Raw genomic sequence first — 22,524 nt, 5'->3', positions numbered from 1 at the left:
CTATGGACAGGACCTAGCCCAAAGCCTATCCCATCCAAATTATTTTATATTAGTGTGAGGTGGTCTTTACATGAAGGATTCCACATAGGATGAGATAAAATGACTGAAAATGTAAAGGAATCTTGGCGGGGACCTTTCTTTGAAGACACTCTCTGCCTCCATTTCCCTTTGCCACAACCCTGGGACTTGTTAAGATCTCACTTGGAAATGGCCTTGGCCTTCTTGCTTTGTACTAGAATGGCAGCTGAATGTTAGCCAGATCCTACCTTCAGATACCTACAAACACAACCTCGTGAGGATCTTTACATTGCCACATTAGGTAGTGGCTTTCTCCTCCCATCATGCAATTGTGACATGCATAGCCAAGCCATTTATCGAATAGACGATCCCCACTTAAGGAGCACCTAATATCCTTTGTAGTGACAGGGGAACTCATTTCCCTGGACATATTATTTGAAGTATATAAAAATTTTTTCCTAGTTTTCAGAAGCTGCCTTGACTTTATCATTCTGCACCTTCTGGTCTTGTGGAATGAACTAATGGTAAAAAAGGAAACTTAAGAGACCAAACTTGGAGAAACCCTAAATTTAACTGGACTAATGTTCTTCCCTTTGAACTTAAGGTCAGCTCCACTTGGACTCCATAACCAAGTACACATGGAATAATTATTAGATGCCCTATGTTGCCCACACTGGCTCTAACATTGTCTAATATGAACTATTGAAATGTCCCTAACCTCTAAGCCAATACGCTAAAGAACACTTTTTATAAGATAGACGAGTTTGATAACTGAAAATTAGAATTTCAGAATCTGCCCCAAGAGGCTCTGTGTATCATTGAAGAACCTACTAGCATTCCACTGGAGAGGACTATAACTTGTTCCCCTTGCTAACCCATGTATTGAACAACTGCAGGTCCTGAATCCATTTGTCAATCAAAGAAAGCCACTGCACCTTTGGGCACTTGCCAACCCTCTGAAGAATTGAAACTCCTTTGAAATGCCCAGGCAGTCAGAAGCAGGCAACATACGCAATGGATCACTGGTCCCATATCATGGAGCAAACCTTCACGCGGTCTGCTGGATTGTTGGGACTTTGCTTTACAACCATAGCTGTTCTCCTGCTATTTGCTTTATTCTATACCTGTGGTCTTATTTCCTAACGATTGTGTTCACTGTGAAAACACGATTAAGTTTTGTTCTTTTCTCGCAAACAACTTCTTCTGATGGTTTGCAGGGGTGGGGATGCATTTGTTAAATTAGCCCAGTCAGTGGCTAGTGCCAGGAATTTGACTAAATGTTGGATCCATCGTCCCTCTCTGTTATCTGTGCATGAAAATTAAAATGCATTAGTGTCTCTCATGGAAAATGAAGATTGCTTCAGATGTCACTTTAACCATCAACACTTTTAAGCAAGTTCTCTAGAGAAACAAAACCAGTGATAGGTAGATGGACAGACAGACAGATAGAGCATTATAGCAATAAAATGGCTCACAAAATTGTAGAATTGGCACATCCAGTCTGAGTTCTATGGATCAGACATTCACCTGGAGGCTTCTCCTGACTTGTGTAGCTTCAGAATTAGGAACAACCAAAGACCAGCAGCAAGGTCATGGGCAACAATCCAAAGCCAGCAAGTCAGGCTTATGATTTAAAAGGCAAATGAATTCATGTAGGCAGAACAAATGACATGTCAAATGTCAGGTCGGTGATGACTCCTATGGTCAGCAAGCAATACGGCAGGTAGGAGGTTAATGAACCAGATGCAGGATCCAGATGCAGTAGAAAGCAAAGAAGCTTTCCCATAGCATCCACTTATATAGGAAGTAGCCACACCTCTGAAGAAACCTTTCAACTTCATCAGGTGTATGATGTCTGTACTTCATTCTGTAATTCATCCTGAATTGTAAGCAAATATTTCTCTGAAGATGCTTGGGATCCTTCTGACTGTCAAAGTGAGTTTTTTGTCTTACATGATAAGCCCCTAGGTTTTAAAAAGATGTCTATACAATTAATTTAACAACATATCTGAGAGAGGAAAAATATATGTGTATTGAAATATAAAACTTGTTAAAGTTGGAAATATTGTACCTTGGTAAAAATTATTTGCTAGAAAGGGTGAGTCATCCTCTCCACTCTACAAGCAATGCCAGGGAAGCTACGACCTGCACCCCGGTGGGCACAGGTAGCGGATGATCAAGTTTTGCTGCAGGAAAGGAGACAACCCTCCACGTGACCATCCCTATGTCTGAATGGCTGGAACATGATAAAGCAATGCACTCCAGGAACTGTTATAATGCCTTTAGATATCCACACCTATACTGAAAGTCTACATTGAGTTGGTTATTTGAAAATCTTTTCCATGCATGAAGGAGGCTTATATTTAAAGATGTTGCATAGCAACAGTCTTCTTTGAGTATATACCTACATATGGTGTACTACAACTCAAAGGGCCTATTTATAATTTATCCTCCATATGGCTCAGATTACATCAGTCCACTGAGGTAAGCTTTAAATAAATATATGCAAAAAGGGCATAGGGGAAAAGCTACTGTATACAAACATTCCTGGGTGAGGACCAGGTATTATGGCAGGGACCAGACCAAATACAGGGATACACATGGTAGACAACTGAAAAGAAGGTGGGGAAGGAAAAAAAATAATAGTAATAATAAAGAAATGGGTATTGGGGGGCACAGAGCGAGGAGATTATTGTTTATATCTCCACAGGGAAAGAGGAACCAGACTTCAACCCAGTGCCCCAAGTTGTGAATGCAACATGCTGGCGTGGAGTAGGGACCCAGTGGAGAGGTCTGGGGGACCAGCCCCAATCCCAACTACTATGTGAACACCTGCCCCTCCCCACAGAAGAATTTATTTCAAAGAAGGCATTGAATCTGCAGCTCCAGGAGAGGGACATATCTGATTAGAGCACAAGTGAGCAGATGAAGAATAAGGAGGAGAGAGTGAAGCACATCCTGGCCCACCAGGCCATGAGGACGATGCTCCCAATTAGAGCATCCAGTCCACAGAAAGGACCACATGGGCGGCCCCACTTTGAGACATGATGTCCCTCACTGACCCATAGCCCTACAGGGGAAAACACCGGAGACACAGTGTGGGAATTGTGCCCGATCTGATCCCGCCACACTGAGGTAAAACACTAAGGGGGTGCAACACAACAGTAAGGGAATGGAGCAGAGAGGTCCCCAGGGAATGCTGAAGGTTGGGGCCAGGGAGTGGTGCCCCAGCAGACTGGACTGGAAAACACTCCTAAAGGCCAACAAACAGTCCTTGAACTAACTACAAGCGTTTCCTTCTTGTTGTGTTTTGTTTTGCTTTGTTGTCATTGGTTTGTTGTTGTTGTTTTATTGTATATTGTTGCTTGTTTTTGCTCTGTCTTGTTTTTGTGCATGTTATTATCTCTGCAGGTCTGTCTAAATAAGATAGGCTGGATTAACAGTCTAGAAGAGAAGACAATGGGACCTACAATTCCGGGGTGACATGGGAGAGGGGGAGGTGGGAAAGGTAGTGGTGTTAACAAACCCAGAACAAGGGAACAAGTGATCCAAATCGGTGGTGAGGAGGGTGTGGGAGGCCTGGTAGGGTGTGATCAAGGGTAATGTAACCAAGAGGAATTGCTGAAACCCAGGTGGGGACAGAGCATGATAGTGGGACAGGAGGAAAGTCAAAGGATATAGAGGAAAGAGCTGGGAGGCAAAGGGCATTTATAAAAGTATAGATATAGGCATGTAAATATGAAAATATATTTATATATTGAGGATAGGGAAATCTATCTATGTGCATATATTTATAGGTTTAGTATTAAGGTAGGAGAAGGACATTGGGCCTCCACTCAAGTGCTCCCTCAATGCAAGAATACTTTCTTCTATTAAATTGGTATTCTGTGATGCTCACCTTCCCAACATAACCACTGAAGACAAAGCAGGTGAATAAGTCAATGTGGTGAAGAAAGCTGATGGTGCCCGGCTGTCAAAATATGTAGCATCTAGGGTCTTAAAGGCTTGAAGGTAAACAAGCAGCCATCTAGCTCAGAAGCAAAAAGTCCATATGGAAGAAGCACATCAGACTGTGTGATCACTAGGTGCTGAAGGGATCAGTTATCAGGCATCAAAGAACAAAAAATCATATCATTGTGTGCTCACCTCCACGATACAATCACTGAAGACAAATGGGTTCATAAGCAAATGTGGCGAAGAAAGCTGATTGAGCCTGGCTATCAAAATATATAGTGTCCCAGGTCTTAAAGTCTTCAAGGTAAACAAGTGGCTATCTAGCTCAGAAGCAACAAAGCCAACATGGAAGAAGCACACTAGTCTGTACGATCATGAGATGTCAAAGGGATCAGGGATCAAGCATCATCAGAACAAAAAATCTTATCATAGTGAATGAGGAGGGGAATATGGAGTGAAGACCCAAAGCCCATTTGTAGGCCACTGGACATCCCCTTACAGAAGGGTCTTGGGGAGGAGATGAGCCAGTCAGGTGCGGTGTAGCAACAATGAAACATACAACTTTCCTCTAGTTCCTAAATGCTTCACCACCACCACCACCCCTATCATGATCCCAATTCTACCTTGCAAGTCTTGCTAGACCAGAGGATGTACACTGGTACAGATAGGAACTGAAACGCAGGGAATCCAGGGCAGATGATCCCTTCAGGACCAGTGGTGTGAGTGGTGATACTGGGAGGGTAGAGGGAGGCTGGGTTGGAAAGGGGCAACCAATTACAAGGATCTACATATGACCTCCTCCCTGGGGGATGGACAACAGAAAAGTGGGTGAAGGAAGACGGTGGACAGGGCAAGATATGACAAAATAATAATTTATAAATTATCAAGGCTTCATGAGGGAGAGGGGAGCAGAAGAGGGGTGGCGGAAATAAGGACCTAATGCCAGGTGCTTATGTGTAGAGCAAATTTTCTGAGAATGATAAGGGCAATGAATGTACAAACGTGCTTTACACAATTGATGCATGTATGGATTGTGATAAGAGTCGTATGAGCCTCTAAGAAATGATTAAAATATATATATGGCTCAAATTGTCAATAATATTTCAGATAGAATGGTCCCTGGACAAAAGTCTTTAGAATCTCTTGCCAAAGTAATATTAGATCAGTGGTTCTCAACCTTCCTAAAGCCACGACCCTTTCATACAGTTCCTCATGTTGTGATGACCCCCTAACTATAACATTATTTTCATTGCTACTTTATTACTCTAATTTTGCTACTGTTATGAATTGAGCAACCCCTATGAAAGGGTCATTCAACCCCCAAAGGTTGAGAACCTCTAGATTGTTCTCAATCTTCTACATTACATAGGGTTCCTATTTGAGTTGGAATCACTTTGATCGCTGTATTTTTGTTTTGTATTGTTTATTTTTGGGGTTAGAGTTTCTGTGAGCCCACAGGGTGGAGTTTGTGCTATTGTTAACATCTCTTGTTGCTCCTGGATAAAAATCAGAAGGACAATAGAACAAGGCATCACAAAGATCCATCAGAAGACCATCTAATAGCACGGAATGCACCTTATTATTTTGTGTGTGTGTATGTGTGAATTCTCTTTCTTTTTTTTTTTAACATTTTATTGGGGACTCTTAAAACTCTTATCACAATCCATACATACATCCATTGTGTCAAACACATTTGTACATTTGTTGCCATCACCATTCTCAACACATTTGCTTTCTACTTGAGCCTTTACTCTTCCTTGTTTGCTGTTTTTATGTCTTTAGCTGGTTAGGAGCCCCGGTGGCGAAGTGGTCATGCATTGGGCTGCGATCCCCAAGGTCACAGATAGAAAGCACCGGTCCCTCATCAGGCCAGAAATGGAGCTTTCTACTCCCAGAAGAGTTACCATCTCAGAAACTCACAGGGGCAGTGCTGCCCTCTCCTACAGGGTCGCAATGAGTTGGCATTGACTCGATGGCAGGGAGTTTGGTTTTAACTGGTTACCAAATAGCCTTGGCGCAAATAGAATTGACAATTGGGTTTGCTGAATATTGCAAATTAGACTTGTGCTCTTGGATTAAATACAACATGAAATGATTGTCTGCTACTTGTACTGAGTGCAAAACTGTTGCAGCTGTGCCCGGAATGAAGTCCTTTAAAGGAGATGAATCCGTTGAACAGACCAAATCACTTTGCACGCAGAAGCCCTTCTTTACCTTCCTGGGTCACCCATGGGTTGCTTCCTTTGTTTGAACTCACTCGAAATCTGTTCCTCCAACTTGGCCTTGTCTGCCGCCACAGTTTCCACCTGCAGCAACCTATTCATCCTGAAGCCAGGGCCATTAGCTGGGCCAGGTGAAGAAGAACGATCTACTTTCCTTGGGCTGACAGCACTACAACCCTTCTCAACCTGGGGGTCGAACAATCCTTTCACAGGGGCCGCCTGATTGAGAACAGTAGCAAAATTATAGTTAGGAAGTAGCAAGGAAAATAATTTTATGGTTTTTGGGGGGGGGGTGTCACCACAACATGAGGAACTGTATTAAAGGGTCACGACATTAGGCAGGTTGAGAACCTCTGCCTCAGAACAAAACCCTCATTGAAGAAGGAATATGTCTTTGTGGGTGATCTGTGCCCCCTAGTGGAAGCTGAGTCAATTCCTCCGCTTCGTGACCATTTTAACCGGAGACTAACCTGTGCACTAACTTGTACAACCCATGAGAAACCAAAGAGTACCCAAGTATGTGATTGCTCTCAGAAAATGTGTGGTTAAGATTGAGATCAGAATGTTCCAGGGAGCTCAGGACAAAAATTCCTGATATAAAATGGACTTAGAAAACTGCATATTGATGGTTTTGGGCAGGATGACAGAAGTCTGAAGATTAACCTCTTTGTTAATTTGAAATGGCTTTTATTCTTTCAACTGAAGTCTCTGGGCCTCATAATAACTTTGTGACTGACTAGACAGAGCCTTGTAAATATCAACCAATTGGGTGGAGGATGGGGAGTGGGGGGTGGAGAGGAAGGAAATGCCTGTTCTGGAAGTTTCTGTATATATACACCCTGTAAAAACCTATCACATTGGAGCACTTTGTACTGCCCAGTGCAAACTCCTGTTCCTCAATTGTTTTCACTCCTACCATAGTATTCGATTTTCTTCTTTGACAGTTCAGGCTCCTTATATAGAGATTTAAAATATTTTTACAAATACCGGTCATTTTCTGGTGGTGTAGTGGTTATGCGTTGGACTGTGATCCAAATGGTTGGTAGTTAGAAACCACCAGCAGCTGCTAGGGAGATAGACTGGGTTTTGTGCTCCCATAAACAGTTACGGTTTCAGAAACTCACGGAGGATTGCTAAGGCTCAGCAGTGACTTGATGGAAAGAGTTTAGAGGTTTTTTTGGTGCTGTCAATTAAGTTAGAATAAAACTGCATTGAAATCTTTGGGGATTTTGACATTACAGGGAAATGGGATAAAGAAGTCAGTTGTATTCAAACCAGCTTGAATGCTTTGTAATGGAACAAGCAGACAATGACTAGTGGAAGAGATCAGGAAGTGAGTTGAGAGGGTAAAAATACAAAAATTGGCCAGGGGAAGAATGTGAGGAGTCACATGAGAAAGACAGAGAGAGAGAGAGAGAGAGAGAGAGAGAGAGAGAGAGAGAGAGAGAGAGAGAGAGAGAGAGAGAGAGAGAGAGAGAGAGAAAGAAGAAGGAGGAGGAGGAGGAGGAGGAGGAAGAAGAAGAAGAAGAAGAAGAAGAAGAAGAAGAAGAAGAAGAAGAAGAAGAAGAAGAAGAAGAAGAAGAAAGAGAGAGAGAGAGAGAATTGGGAAAACATATTTTAGGAAGTCCCATGGGTGTTATAAGGAGCCCTGGTGGAGTAGTGGTTACTTTACTTGTTGGCTTCCTAACTGCAAGGTCAGCAGTTCAAACTCACCAGGCGTTCTGCAGGAGAAAGATGGGGCAATCCTAAACAATCCTATAAGTCAGCATTGACTCAATGACTCAATTGACTCAAGAAGAAGAACAAAGTGGGTGGGCTCGCATGACCTGTCTTTAAAACTTATTATACAGTCACAGTTGTCAAAACAGCATGGTACTGGTATAGCGATAGGTACTCCGACCAACAGATAAGAACAGTAAATCCAGAAATAAAAACAGCAGCATATAGACAATTGATCTTTGACAAAGGCCCCAAAAATATCAAATGGGAAGCAGATGCCCTTTTCAACAAATGGTGCTGGAAAAACGGTATTAGCCTGCAGAAGAATGAAGCTCCATGCACAAGAACAAATTCAAGGTGGATCACGGACCAAGAAGTAAAACCCAAAACTCTCAGGGTCCTCAATAAGTAAATTGTACCAAAGCTAAGAACCTTAGCACAGGGACTACATGGGCTATCAGAACTAAAGAAAGATAAAATAGACAAAAATAAAATAGAGGAAGATAAAATAGATGTGCGGTACTTGGTACCTACTAAGGGTAAAACACGTGTACATTGAAAGACTTCATCAGGAGAGTAATCAGAGAGCACACATACTGGGAAAAGATACTTAGTAATGGTATAAGAGACAAAGGGTTTATTACTAAAATCTACAGAATCTTGCAAACTACCAACAAGAATAAAATGAATAGCCTATTGAGGAGGTGCACAAAAGACCTGAACAGAAGATTCACAAAAGGGGAAAACTGAATGGTCAATAAACATATGAGAAAATGTTCCTAATTAGCTATTAGCCATCAAGGAAATGCAAATCAGAACAACTGTGAGATGCCACCTGACAACCACAAAGATACTCAATTAAAAAAAAAAACGGAAAGCTGGGTGGAGAGACAGGAACTCTTATTTATAGCAGGTGGTCTTGTCGATAGAATAGCCGCCATGGAAAGCAATTTAGCGCTACCTAAAACAGATGGAAACTGAGGTACCATATGACCCAGCAATTCCACTACAGGGCATACACCCAGAAGAAATAAGAAACAGACCACCACCAGTCATCTGCTCCCCAGTGTTCATCACTGCACAATTACCAAAAATTGGAAACAGCCTAAATTTCCATCAATAGACGAATGGATTAAAAAAAAAAAACGCCGGTATATATACACAATGGAATACTATGCAGCCCCAAAAACAGTGATGAAACTATGAAGCGCCTCATTTCATGGAAAGAGTTGGCAGATATTATGCTGAGTGAAGTTAGCCAAGCACAAAAAGGTCAAGTACAACATGAGTCCACTGAGGTAACATATATACTTGTGTATACGCCGAATTTTAGAGCGCATTTTAAATACAGTTTTGTGGTAAAATTAGGTGCCTCGGCTGATATTCAGGTCGGCTTATACTCGAGAACATATAGTAAGTTCAAACAGCAGAATGGGCCCAAGGGAGAATGAACAACACACAATCCCTGGGCTGAGGAGCAGACATTCCGGCAAGAGCCACACCAGGCCAATCCATATTTCATCAACATCAGATTCAGTTAGCACTTGATCTGTAAGGCATCTTTCCCCTCCCTCATATGCCTTCAAGGCCCACAGAGAGGTGGGGGGAGAATAACGAGGGCAATGGGGCATCAGGGAACCCTAGCCCACCCAAAGGGAGGGGCTTGTCTATATTTCCACAGGAACAGGAGAGTGAAAGAGGACCTCATTCCAGTGTGCCAATTCACAAGGGCATTGTCCCTGCTCAGAGCAGCTCATTCGCAGAGATGACTGCAGGGTGGTCTCAGAAACAGGTTTCTTAGATAACAGTGCTGCAGAGGACAGCCCTGAAGATACAGTTCGGAGAGGCTGGGCTGACCCACCCACCTGGGGGCAAACCAAGATGGGAGCAAAACCGCAAAGTCCCCAAAGAATCCCGAGCGTAGACTTCTGACTTGAGGAGACAGCATTTTGCACCCCTTCTGAACTGAGTGGGTATTAATCACAGGGTGGCCAGAATGAAAGACTGAAGCAGCGGTTCTCAACCTGTGGGTTGAGACCCCTTTGGGGGTTGAATGACCCTTCCACAGAGGTTGCCCGATTCATAACAGTGGCAAAATTACAGTGATGAAGTAGCAATGAAAATAACTTTATGGTTGGGGGTCACCACCACACGAGGAACTGTATTAAAGGGCCATGGCATGAGGAAGGTTGAGAACCACTGGTCTAAAAGCATAACTGGGCCGGGGGGGTGCACTCACTAGTCTACTCCACTCCATCCCTGATGGCTGGGAGAGCAATGTGGACCTATAGGGTGCTTGCCTTTCGGACTCAATATTGCTGAAGACTAAAAGGAGGTATGAGTGGTTAGGTAAGTGGGCCCAGGATAGATAACCCATGTCCTTTCCTTCCTTTGCACATAAAAGTCTTTATCTGCTCCGTGTCATTATTCTTGCTAGACTTGTGACTATTTGTATGTTTGTTTGCTTGTTTTTGGTGTTTATCTTTACAAGTAATCCAGGATAGACAGCCTTATGGAGACAGCAACTGGACTGATGGTTGCTGGGGGGGCATGGGAGGGGGTGGAGAGGGGAGCAGGAAGCCAATAATGATGGGTACAAGAAAATACTAAGTGCTCTGAAATTGTCAGGGAGGAGAGGGTAGCTTCTCTTTATGTATTTGAACAATTGAACGATATCTGAGAGGAATTACTGAAATGTGAGTGACAGGTAAGCATAACTGGGGGTAGGAGGAAAAATGCATTATATATATAAATATAATAAGGAAGCAGGTGGACTTTGGGCTTCTACTTAAATCCTGCCTCAGTACAAGAACAGTTTGTTCTAATTATTTGGCATTGTATGACACTCACCTCCCTGACACAATTGCTGAAGACAAAATGTGTGCATAAGTAAACATCGTGAAGAAAGCTGATGGTGCCCAGCTATCAAAAGATATAGTGTCTGGGATCTTAAAGGCTTGAAGGTACACAAGGAGCCATCTAGCTGAGAAGCAACAAAGACCACATGGAAGAAACACACCAGCTTGTGTGATCATGAGGTGTTGACTGGAAGAGGTATCAGAAGTTCAAAAACTAGATGTGAAGGAGCGTGGAAACAATAAAGACCCAAAACTCACCTGCAAGGTAATTGGACAGTTCCTCTCAGAGGGGCCACACACAGAAAGGGCAATAAATTCAGGGTGCAATATGGCCTTGGTCAACCACATAATTATCTAATTTTTAAAAATATTTCCTCCCCTCACTATTAAGACTGTTACTTGTTTTATCTCATTTAACATGTTAAAGTTGCATATGCTCATTTGCATATTTAAGATTATTAGGTACATGAAAGTCAAGACAGATAACCCTGCAGAAACAGTAACAGGAGTAATGGTTTCCTGAAAGTGCCGGAAGGGGAGGGGTGGATTGGGTGAATAGGGAGCTGATAGCATTGATGAGTGAATAACTCCACTTGATGGGATTGAACATCAGCAATCTGTGTGAATGGATATATTGGATTGTCAATAAAACTATTATTAAAAATATTAAGCTTAAGGAATAAAAAATACTTTCCCTTTTAGAAGGATGAGGCTCTCTATTACTATGAAAAATTTTCAGGCTAGGAGACTCACAAGGGAAATTCTACTCTATAGAGTCACTATGAGTCAGCATTGATTTCATGGCAGTGGAAGTGATGCCCCAGGTGGATAATCGATAATATTGTCTAACATAAAATGTCAATGATGTCTCTAAGATGAGCGAGAGACATATATAAACTATAGGTGTATGAATGGATTCGGGGCTTACACTTAATCCTAGCACCCATCTAAGAACCATTAGTTCTTATGACATGCTACTGCTTAATGTTCCAGCTCAGGAAGAGATCACTGAAGATACACGTGCTACAGCAAAGTGTGGTGAAAACCCCAGATGGTGCTTGGCTATCAGAAAGAATTATGTCTGGGGTCATAAAGGACTTTTTTTTTTGTTTTTCAAATAAGCAGCCATATAATTGAAGCCTCAACTAAATCCACATAGAAGAAGCACACTGGTCTGTGTGATATAAGAAGTGTTAATAATATAATCCAAATCTGGAGAAGGGAATGGTGCAGAGCTTAAATTGTGGACACCTGGCTTGCAGGAGCTTAAATTGTGGACACCTGGCTTGCAGGCAGCAGTGGACGCCAGTGGATGGCCAAAATCTGCTTGCAGGGTCCATGTGAGCATCTGGTGAATCCCTTCTGATCACAGTTGTGGGATGTGAATAGGCATGCTACCAGACGGAGAGCATTGTAAAGTCAATTATGGCGGACAAAATTAGAACAAAATGTAATATCTTAATATTTTATCTCCCTTTTGACCCACTTTAAAGATGTTTCAATTAAAAAATGTAAATGGGAAATACACGTGGATTAAGCTCCCGGTGCATCCCCTCTGCCCATGGCCATGGTTGTGAACAGCCTTGCTAGCAACCAGCATGCTTTGGAAAGTAGATTGTTGCAGATGCATTTAGGTTAAAATATAGCACCCTATCATTTGATCTCACTTATAATCCATGTAAATTTGTTCTAGTTTTTAATATTTTCTTCTTTCTTTTGGATTGAGGTGGTTGTTTTACTTTGTTATACTTATTAGGGGTTTTTGTCTGTTTTTTAATGTTTTCTGTATACAAGATGCAGGATAGGCAACTCTAGAGACAGTCGCTGGATTACTGGTTCCTATGGATGTGGCAGAGGAGGGTGCAGGGTAATGGGGAGTGAATAAGGGTGAGTATAAAAAAATGAGTTTAGAAAATGTTCTAAACTGATTGTGGTGATGATTGTACAATCTCCTTGATGTGATTGAACTATTGATTGTATGTTATGTGAATTATATGCCCATAAAACTGTTGAAAAAAGTTACCATGTCAGAATGGACTCCAGGCAATCAGTTTGGTTGGTTTTTTTCTTAATCATTTTATTGGGGGCTCATACAGCTCTTATCAAAATCCATACATACATCCATTGTGTCAAGCACATTTGGACATGTGTAGCGATCATTTTTAAAACATTCTCTTTCTACTTGAGCCCTTGGTATCAATTCAATTTTTTGCCCTCCCTCCCCACCCTCCCTTCCTCATGGACCCTTGATAATTTACGGATGATTTTTTTCCCATGTCTTACATGTTTCCCTTCTCCCACTTTTCTGTTGTCCACCCCCCTGGGAGGGGGTTATATGTGGATCTTTGTGATTGATTCCCCCTTTCTCCTCAACCTTCCCCTTATCCTCCTGGTATTATTGTCCTGAGGTGTTTATCTGTCCTGTATTCCCTGTTTCCAGCTCTTATCTGTAACAGTGTACATACTCTGCTCTTGCTGAAGTTGTAAGGTAGAATTGGGGTCATGATAGTGGTGGTAGGGGGCAGCATTAAAGAACTGGAGGAAAGTTGTATATTTCATTGGTGCTATACTGTATTCTGATTGGCTCATCTCTTCCTTGTGACCCTTCTGTGAGGGGATGTCCCATTGTCTACAAATGGTCTTTGGGTCTCCACTCTGCGCTCCCCCTCATTTACATTGATGTGATTTTTTGTTCTGGGTCTTTGATGCCTGATATCTTATCCCACTGACACTTCATGATCACACAGGCTGGTATGCTTCTTCCATGTGGGCTTGTTGCTTCTCTGCTACATGGCTGCTTGTTTAACTTCAAGCCTTTAAGACCACAGGCACAATATCTTTTGATAGCTGGGCACCATCAGCTTTCTTCACATTTTTTATGCACCCATTTTGTCTTCAGGGATTGTGTCACGATGTCAGGTTATTAGAACAAAGTGTTCTTGGATTGAGGGAGGACTTGAGAAGAGGCCCAATGTCCATCTGCTATTGTAAAACTTAACACATAAATATATGTATATAGATCTATTTCCCTATTGTTATATATACATATATTTGCATATGTACATGCCTGTATATAGAAACCGCTAAAAATGCCCATTGCCTCCTAGTTTTTACCTCTGTTTCCTTTTACTTTCCTCTTGTCCCACTATCATGCTCAGTCTTCATTTGGGTTTCAGTAATTCTGCTCAGTTACATTGTCCTCTATCAAGTCCTAACAGTCATCTTATACCCTCCTCAGCATCTATTTTGGATCACTTGTTGTTCCTTTGTCCCTGAGTTTGTTAACACCCACTTCCTTTCCCCCGCCTCCCCTCTCCCGCATTCCCTTGGAACCACTGGTCCCATTGTTTTCTCCTCCGGATTGTTTATCCCATTTTTTCTTATCTAGAAAGATGGTTTGTTTTTTAAGCATCCAGGAAGGCAGAGGAGACCTTGCCCATCAATGTCTGCATCCTCAAGATTAAGGGGTGTTTTATAGCTAAGGTTTGGGGGAGTATCCTAAAGCACTCTGGCTCTCAGACTGTCCTTTCATGGAAAGGCACATCCACATTCCAGCTCATGTATTATCGAGATTTATCCTTCAAATGGAGACCTGCTGGCATAGAGGTTATGTGATAGGCTGCTAGCCTCAAGGTCAGCAGTCTGAACCTACCAGCTGCTCCTGGAAATATGGGCTTTCTACTCCTCTAAAGAATCTCAGAAACTCACAGGGGCAGTTCCATGCTAAGAGTCAGCATCAACTTGATGGTAATAAGTTTGGGTTTGGTTCTTCAGCTGGAGATGATTTCATCTTATTGTCGAAAGGGAAGCAGTAAATGTTTGCAATTTTATCATGAATTCTAACAGAATTGTATAGGAAGAAAACAATATAGGGCAGTATAGGAGGATACAGTGACGCACTGTGGTCACTAGGTCTTTCTAACTCAACAACCTCTAAGAGTACATAGCTAAGGTTTGGGGGAGTCTTCCAAAGCACTCTGGCCCTCAGATTGTCCTCTTTCATGGAAAGGCGTGTTAATTTGAGACTTATGAGTGAATGGGGTGGAGTTTAGCCTGTCAATCAGGTCATAGCTTGATGACTTCATTTAGAGGCATTAAGGAGATAAATAGTTCACTGGAGGCAGGATGCAGGCTCACTCCCTGGGAGACCTTGCAGCTGACAAGACACATGGAACTACTCTAGTGCCCTGAGCTGGAGGAGCCACATGGAGACCCTCGCCAGTACTGAGATATTTACACCGCCACTGGATCCACAAGACTTCCCGCCCACTGGCCTGTGATCATTCTGAATTTGATGTCATTGTATGTGTTTTGTGAGTCTGAAGAGGACTTTGTAGATAGGCGTCAGATATATGGGCTACTATCAGACTTAGGGACTTGATCTGGACTGGGCTGGGATGTTTTCTTAAAGTACAATTGTCCTTGTATATAAAGCTTTTTCTTATACACACACACAAATCTCTGTAGATTTGTTTCTTTAGTCTTCTGAGACTAACACAAGTAGCAATCCAGTCTCAGAAGAGAGAATCTGAGGTTGGATGTCGCTCTGTCTCCTATGGTGAGCTAAGGGATGGGCATCTCTTTCCCCCACCATGGTGTGGCTCCTAATTGGCAAGGTTGGCACTGACACGGGTCTGCTTTAGCTAACCGCAAAATGTATCTTTTTAGCTAATTTCCAACTGTTTCTATTCCTTTCATCTACTTCACAGCGCCTGGCCTAAAATGAGTGTCCATGTTTTTATGAACAGAGCACTCTACCTATATTTACTCAGACGGACGGCTCAAATAAATCAATGGACTTTAGTTTCCTTGTGCTTTAATTTGACCGTGTGTCAAATTACACCTTCTGCCAAGGTATCAACTCTGCCGTTCTGGGTTTCCTGATACCTTCTGCCAAACCAAACTGTAATCTGAGCACACAGAAATCCACTCAATTCCCTGAAAATAATAGTGAACCAGAGTTTGGGTGAAAATACCAGGAATTTGAATTTGGGAAAGAATGCTTATTGAGCGCTATTAAATTGTGCCACAGACTGCTTCCTCATGCCACTCATAAATCCTAGAATGACAGTAGAAAGACAGAGCTTGACTGTAAACAATGAGGTTAACTGACCACTAATGGACACCAGCTGGATAAATGAACTGTTCCCTTCAGGTGAGTTGGACGGGTGGCTGGTTTGACTCATTGCCTGAAAACCAACAGGTGGTCGGTCATTAAGGAGTGCTTAAACAAATGACTAAAACTGGAATGTGGCTAATGTGTGAGTGGCAGTAACGATCCTCTGGTGATGTGCAATAGTGGTTCATGCGAGCGATTAACAAACATGAAACTCTGTGAGGCTAGGCTCCTGTTAGTTCTAAAATGCTGCTTCCCAAGGGTTTCTATGCCTCTGAGATCGTTCCGCTGAATTGCTAGGCGAAAGACCCATATAGAATCTGCTCTGGCTTCCACAAGTTAGGTATTGTATGCAATCAAGAAAGGCATTTATATGAGGACAAGAAATAAGAAAATATTCTAGAAGTGATTGTGATGAGGATTGTCCAAATCTTCTTAATATAATTGAATGATTGAATTCTGTGATATGTGAATTATATGCCAATAACTATTTTTAAAAACTCCCCGGGGTATTTAGAACATCTTGGGGGCACTCAGTTGGACCACACTGTCACTTGGGGATGCCATGTGTCAAAACATCAAGTGGATTTGCACTTACCAACAACAAAGCAGCTGTGTTAGACAGGGTTCTCTAGAGAGATAAAACCAGATTGCTAGTAATTATATAGATATAGATATATAACACAAGAAATGAACTGCTAAATTATATACAGATATAGATATATAATACAAGAAATGAACAGTTAAATTATAAAGCAGTGAGACACTAGCAGCCCTTTAAGTCTTGAGGGCTGCCAGTTCCTCCTCTGTAGAGAGAGCTGGGCTATATATAACCAGGCAGCAAACAGCAAGGCAGGTCACCAACTGTTGGTCCCTAGCTCCAGAGATGTACATTCCAATTGTGTAAGCTTAAAGGGACCTCAACTTACAGCGACACAGTCCACAGGCTAGGCGTCCCACAGGTAGTGTACCCTTTAAATTGAGGCACAGAACAAGCAAGGCAGCCACACACTGGTCTGATGATTAAAGAGCGAGAGGCAAGAAAGGCGAGGCTCACCAAGCCATTTATCTCTCCGTCCTTCAATTAATCCCACTTGTGTTTATCGGCCAGACTGGCACAATAAACTATCACAGCAGCTGACACCTGCTTGATGAGAACCAAAAAAATATTTTAATGTCCCTTGAGAATTGTTTTTAAAAGTACTGATCTCCATGAGTTCATTAAAATCCACCCAAATTCTTAATTATTCCAGTGTCTGGTAAAAATTTCAAAAAAAAATTTTCAGTATCTCATACATTCTTCATCCTCTGCTTAAAAGCATTTAAATGAAATGGATGTCACTTGATTTTTTTCCCTTGTATGTATCCAAGTAAGGAAACTGTTTTTTTCTTCGCACCTCAAAGGGGAGATGTGAAGGGTGGGGATTCTTGTATGGCTCCTGGAACCTTATCCTGGGGCCCAGAGATGCATCTCACAAGGTCATGGTCCCTAACCCCACAACTGTAAAGCTACCTTTTGCTTGGGAGAGAGTCTTTGTTGTTGGTGGGATTCAAATAATTTAACAACTGGTTTGCTGCCCTATTGACCATTTTAAATAACTTTTTAAAAGGCATACCAAAAGGTAATTTATCATTACAATGTGGCATCTGAACACCCTATTGTGCAGGTGAACATGGAAATGAATGTAAGTTTGTGATTTCCACATTGGGTGGCTGCCCAGCCACCCACCTCAGAGAGAACTCTGATTACAAGTGCCATTTTAACCACCAGTTTGGCCAAACTGAACCCAAAATTAGGTATCGGTTCTGCCAAACCAGGGAAAATGGGCTGAATCCCACCCCTGGTCCTTATTCTTTGTGGAATCTGAAAAAAGGCAATTAATCTAGGCTGGTGTTGCAGAATGCTTCTCGAGACCACTAAAGCATGTGAAGTGCGAGTGGGGTTGGCACGGACCAAGGCAAGCTCATGAGCCCGAAGGCTGCCTCTCCTACAGTGAGCCTTGGGTAAAGCCCCAGGGAATTTCAGCCATGATGCAATCATTTCTACAAGAGGAAAGCGATGATGCATCCTAGCACCAGAGTGCACTGTGAAGTCCTTTCGGAATCTTGATATCATTGGTAGGTGACCAGCAGCAGGTGTCTTTGCTGCGTCCTCCTTGTCCCCCATTTGCTCTGTCCTGAGGTGTTGTCTTTGACAGACTCCTTCAAAGTTGCGGTATGTCTCTTAGCACACTGAATTCACCTATCCAGAAAACAGTGGGAATGATCCCCGACCTGCCCAGCATTCTACAAATGAGGTTTTCTTGGTTGAAAGCGATCACACTTGCAACAGTGTCCTGAGATCCATCAAAGAAAGCCTGGACGCCCCTTATTATGGTCACTCCTCCAGATGGAGTGCTACAGTCCAGTGTGTTCACCAGAGCGTACCCTGCTCCCCTTCGTGTCCGACATGGAGAATTCCTGAACCATCAGAACCCTCCTCTTCAGCCTGTGTGAGTGGGAGGGGTCAATGGGATCAGGGATCAGGCATCAAAGAACAAAAAAATCATCATTGTGAATGAGGGGGACCCAAAGCCCATCTGTAGACAATCAGACATCCCCTCACAGAAGGGTTACAAGAGATGAGACATGCCAGTCAGGGTGCATTATAGCATTGATGAAACATAACTTTCCTATAACTCTTTAATGCTTCCTCCTCCAGACTATCATGACCCCAATTCCACCTTACAAATCCAGCTAGACCAGAGCATGTACACAGGTACACATAAGAGCTGGAAACACAGGGAATTCAGGGCAGATAAACCCCTCAGGACCAATAATGAGAGAAGCCATAACAGGAGGGGAAGGGGAAGGTGGGGGGAGAAAAGGGGAATCGATCACAATGATCGACTATAACCCCCTCCCAGGGGGATGAACAACAGAAAAGTGGGTGAAAGGAGATAGCAGTCGGTGTAAGACATGAAAAAAGAATTTGTAAATTATCAGGGGAGAAGGGGTTGGATGAGTTGATACCAAGGGCTCAAGTAGGAAGAATATATTTTTGAAATGATTGGCAACATAGGTACAGATGTGCTTGACACAATGGATGGATGGATTGTGATAAGAGTTGTAAGAGCCCCCAATAAAATGATTTTTTTAAAAGAACCCTTCTTATGAAATGAACAAATGCTCTATTCCACTTAGTCCCTGTTGCTGTGGCCTCAATAATGTACCAAATTCTGTTGTCAAGCCCATATAAGGATTCCCCAGTCACGGTTTGGGGGGAGCGTCCTTCAGGAGGCCTGCTTTGACGAGCAGCAGGTGGCAGACCTGTGAACTGCTCTTCTTTAAGGACTCTAGAGAGAGGATAGGGGCTTTTACTCCTTGCCCGACATTCAGCAGATGATCGTTAAGTAGCACCTACGTTAGACTAGGATGTGGCTAATTCATGGGAATAATGTTCCTCTGATAATATGTAATAGTGGAAATAAAGTCACACACACATACCCCCATTGCCTTCGAGCACTCTGGCCCACAGCTGAGCACTCCATGGCAGAGGAGAGCCACATCACGGGGTTTGCAGACCATGAATTTTGTGGAAGCAGACACACGCTTCTTCCACAGAGTGGCTTGTGGATTTGAACCACCCACCATGGGGTCAGCAGCCCAATCCTGAACTCCTGTAACACTGACTCCTTCGATAAGGACAGGTGTCATTCATCAAAAACCCCTTGTGGGAAATACACATCAGGAGACATTAGTTTCAAATGCATCTCGGACAAGGTTAATACGATTTTTGCGTACTGTAACTAACAGAATGGTATTTCCTTTTGGGTATAATTTAACATTTAAAAAACCAATAGCATCCCTTTAAGTGAAAAATAACATTTATTCCATTTTCTGATTACTCGTATTTTTGAGCATGGTTTTATTAGGCAAATGCGTTTTGAAGAAATGCATCTCTTGGCAATATACTTATAATCGAGATCAATGAGAGAAAAAGATTCAAAAGACGCTCGCTGTGTCTTCACATAGTGGTGTCCTTTTATAGAGGGCAGATACCCGTCTTCTGAAATGTAAAACTGTGCTCTGGGCTTCAGACAGAAAACCTCAATCTGCTTGATTACCGCATTGCACTGACAGCAAGAATGTCTAGCACGCTAATCCAATACATGGGAACAGTGACAGAAACGTGAGGCTCTTCTCGCAGGTGGAATCAATAGCCACGTGAATAAAAGCACGGGATCATCCAGAGACAGTACATTTAGATGTGAAAGCAGCTCACACCAGAACAATTCAGTGGGGCAGCACCGCATTCAAGGAGCGGCCGGAGGGGAGCATCTGCGCGGGATCTGGCTGCAGGCAGCGTCCTGGTCTGAAAAGGGCTCTGAGCTGCTGGATGCGGGGCTGCCTGCAGCCCTGCTAATCACCTCCAGGCAGCAGGGCTCGGGTTGTCCACAGGGTCAAAGGACCCAAGGATACTCGAGCCTCTGAGTTAAGAAGGGGACAAAGTTTGGGGAGTGGTGGTGGCTATCTTTCAGAAGGAATGAGCACACGGACAAAGACTTATTTGCAAACCTGACAATCGCAGAGCCCAGGGATGGTCATCTGACATTTCCTAAGGGCAGCCAAAGGACTAACACAACGCACAAGGGCTTGGTTCTTTGACCCCAGAGGCCAGCTGACCACGAAAATGACAACTGGCTGAGGCAGCCTGCTGGCTGGCTGGCTGCTTTTGAGCGCACAGCCAGTTGCTGAGATCCCGTCTCAGTGACAGACCCCGTAGAAGGGCACCCTGCACTTGTTCTGAGGCCCACAGCGAGCCAGCTGAGGGCCCTCTTGACTTCTTCGGGTGATCACTGCGCTTTCTCCGCAGCCTGGGAGAAGTGCATGCGCCCTCTTCAGCTATGAGGCCGACAGCACCTAGGGCCTTATCATGACTACGAGACTTTTGAAGATGGGGGCTCTTTGGGGGAGACTGGCAATCACATCATGCTCTTGGGGGAGGGGGGCTGTCATTAAACAAATAAGTCCTCCTCTGAATGAACAGCTCTGCCGCATCCTGCCTTCACGCAGTAGGGAAGTGTTAGGAACTAAAATGTCTCAGCCTCCATTCACCCGGTGAATGTGTCTCGTCTCTGGTGCAGTAGACAATGACTGCTGATAGATGGACCATATGGCCCTTGGACTCCAGCCTGCTTGCCTGGGGTGGGTGCAGAGCAGAGACCAGCTCTTCCTCCACCGAAGAGGGCATGGCCCTCTCCTTTGGAGGCAACTGCCTATGAGAGGGAGGTACATCTGCACGTAGGCAAAGAGCAGCTTGCTACCACGGGACACAGGTTGTCCCAGATATCATGAAAAATACCCCAGTGGCACAAGGTTGGCCAACTTGGGCTGAACCCAACCAAGAGGTCATAAAAATGAATTGGTCCAAGCTGTCAGAGGGCTGAGGTACAGGGAAGTTAAGCTTTTCGGGGTAGCAGAGAGTCCCATTAAACCTTTGGGGGTACAAATGTGGTGACATTGTGCAGGCCTGGTTGTGGTGGCCCCCAAATTTCCAAGCCCCCAATAACTTCCTATTCTAGCCCCCCATGGAACAGATGTCCCAAGCTTTTCAGAAGATCCCAGTCCCCCGGAGAGGTCTGGCCTCGGCCTCCAATCAGCAGCAGGGCAGGGTGAGGGGCGCCGAGGCGGGGTGACTCTGCGTGGCCAGCTCAGCCCCTGCCTAGGATCCAGAGAGGAAGAGAAACAAAGCCATTACACCACCGCCAGGGGAGGGGGTCAGGGACCAGGAGAGCAGGGCCCCTCCCTCACGCCCTCCCACTGTTCTCCCACCCCATATCCCCATCCAGACACCACGCCTTTGCTGAGGCTGTCAGGCCAAGTCTAAAGGCAGAGCTCCTTGCCCCGAGAAGCCAACCTGTGGTCGTGCTGGCCACCGTGCTCTTTGCAGACCTTCGTGGTAGGCTACAGACCCAGCCCCCACGGGACACACGTTGGAGGGACTCTCGTGAAGAGAGAACACGTGGGCTACTTCAGCCGGAGCTCTGACTGTGCCAAGAAGCTGGCATCGCAGTTGGGAGCTATGTGGCTTCTGAGGAGCCCTGCCACTCGTTCTGTCGCAATCCATTCTGAAATGAGTCATCGTAGCAGAAATCGGGGGTTGTCATGTGATGAATTCTTCCCTCTCAGAGCTGTGTCTCTCGAATGTTAAAATGTGCATGTGAGTCCCCGAGTAAAACTGACGACACTGATCCAGCAGGTGTGGGGTGGAGCCTGAGAGTCTACTGGTCCTTATCACGTCCAGGTAGTACAGAGTGCAGGAACCAGCATGCTGATACGATTCCACCTGTATTCCCTTGTCCTTGAAGAAGCCGAAGGCTATTTTATACCACGGGCTGCAATAACTTTAGAAACAGGCAGGTCATTTGTTAGAAGAAAAAGCCCACTGAATTCTAAGTTATCTCCAACATTACTTCTTTCCAATAGATAGGATGAATCCCAGGGGAATCATAGCCCAGTATGGTCGAATAAATCTCTTCCTGAGGTCTTGAGGTGCACACAACTCCCATGGGGGTTCCCATGCCTTCTATAGTGTTCTTCCCAACTTCCCCAGAAGGTGGCAGAAGACAACCAGCCACATCAAGGACACCCCAAG

This window comes from Tenrec ecaudatus, chromosome 1 (genome assembly GCF_050624435.1).
Source record: "Tenrec ecaudatus isolate mTenEca1 chromosome 1, mTenEca1.hap1, whole genome shotgun sequence".
NCBI lineage: Eukaryota > Metazoa > Chordata > Mammalia > Afrosoricida > Tenrecidae > Tenrec > Tenrec ecaudatus.
Note: the sequence above shows the minus strand (reverse complement) of the source record.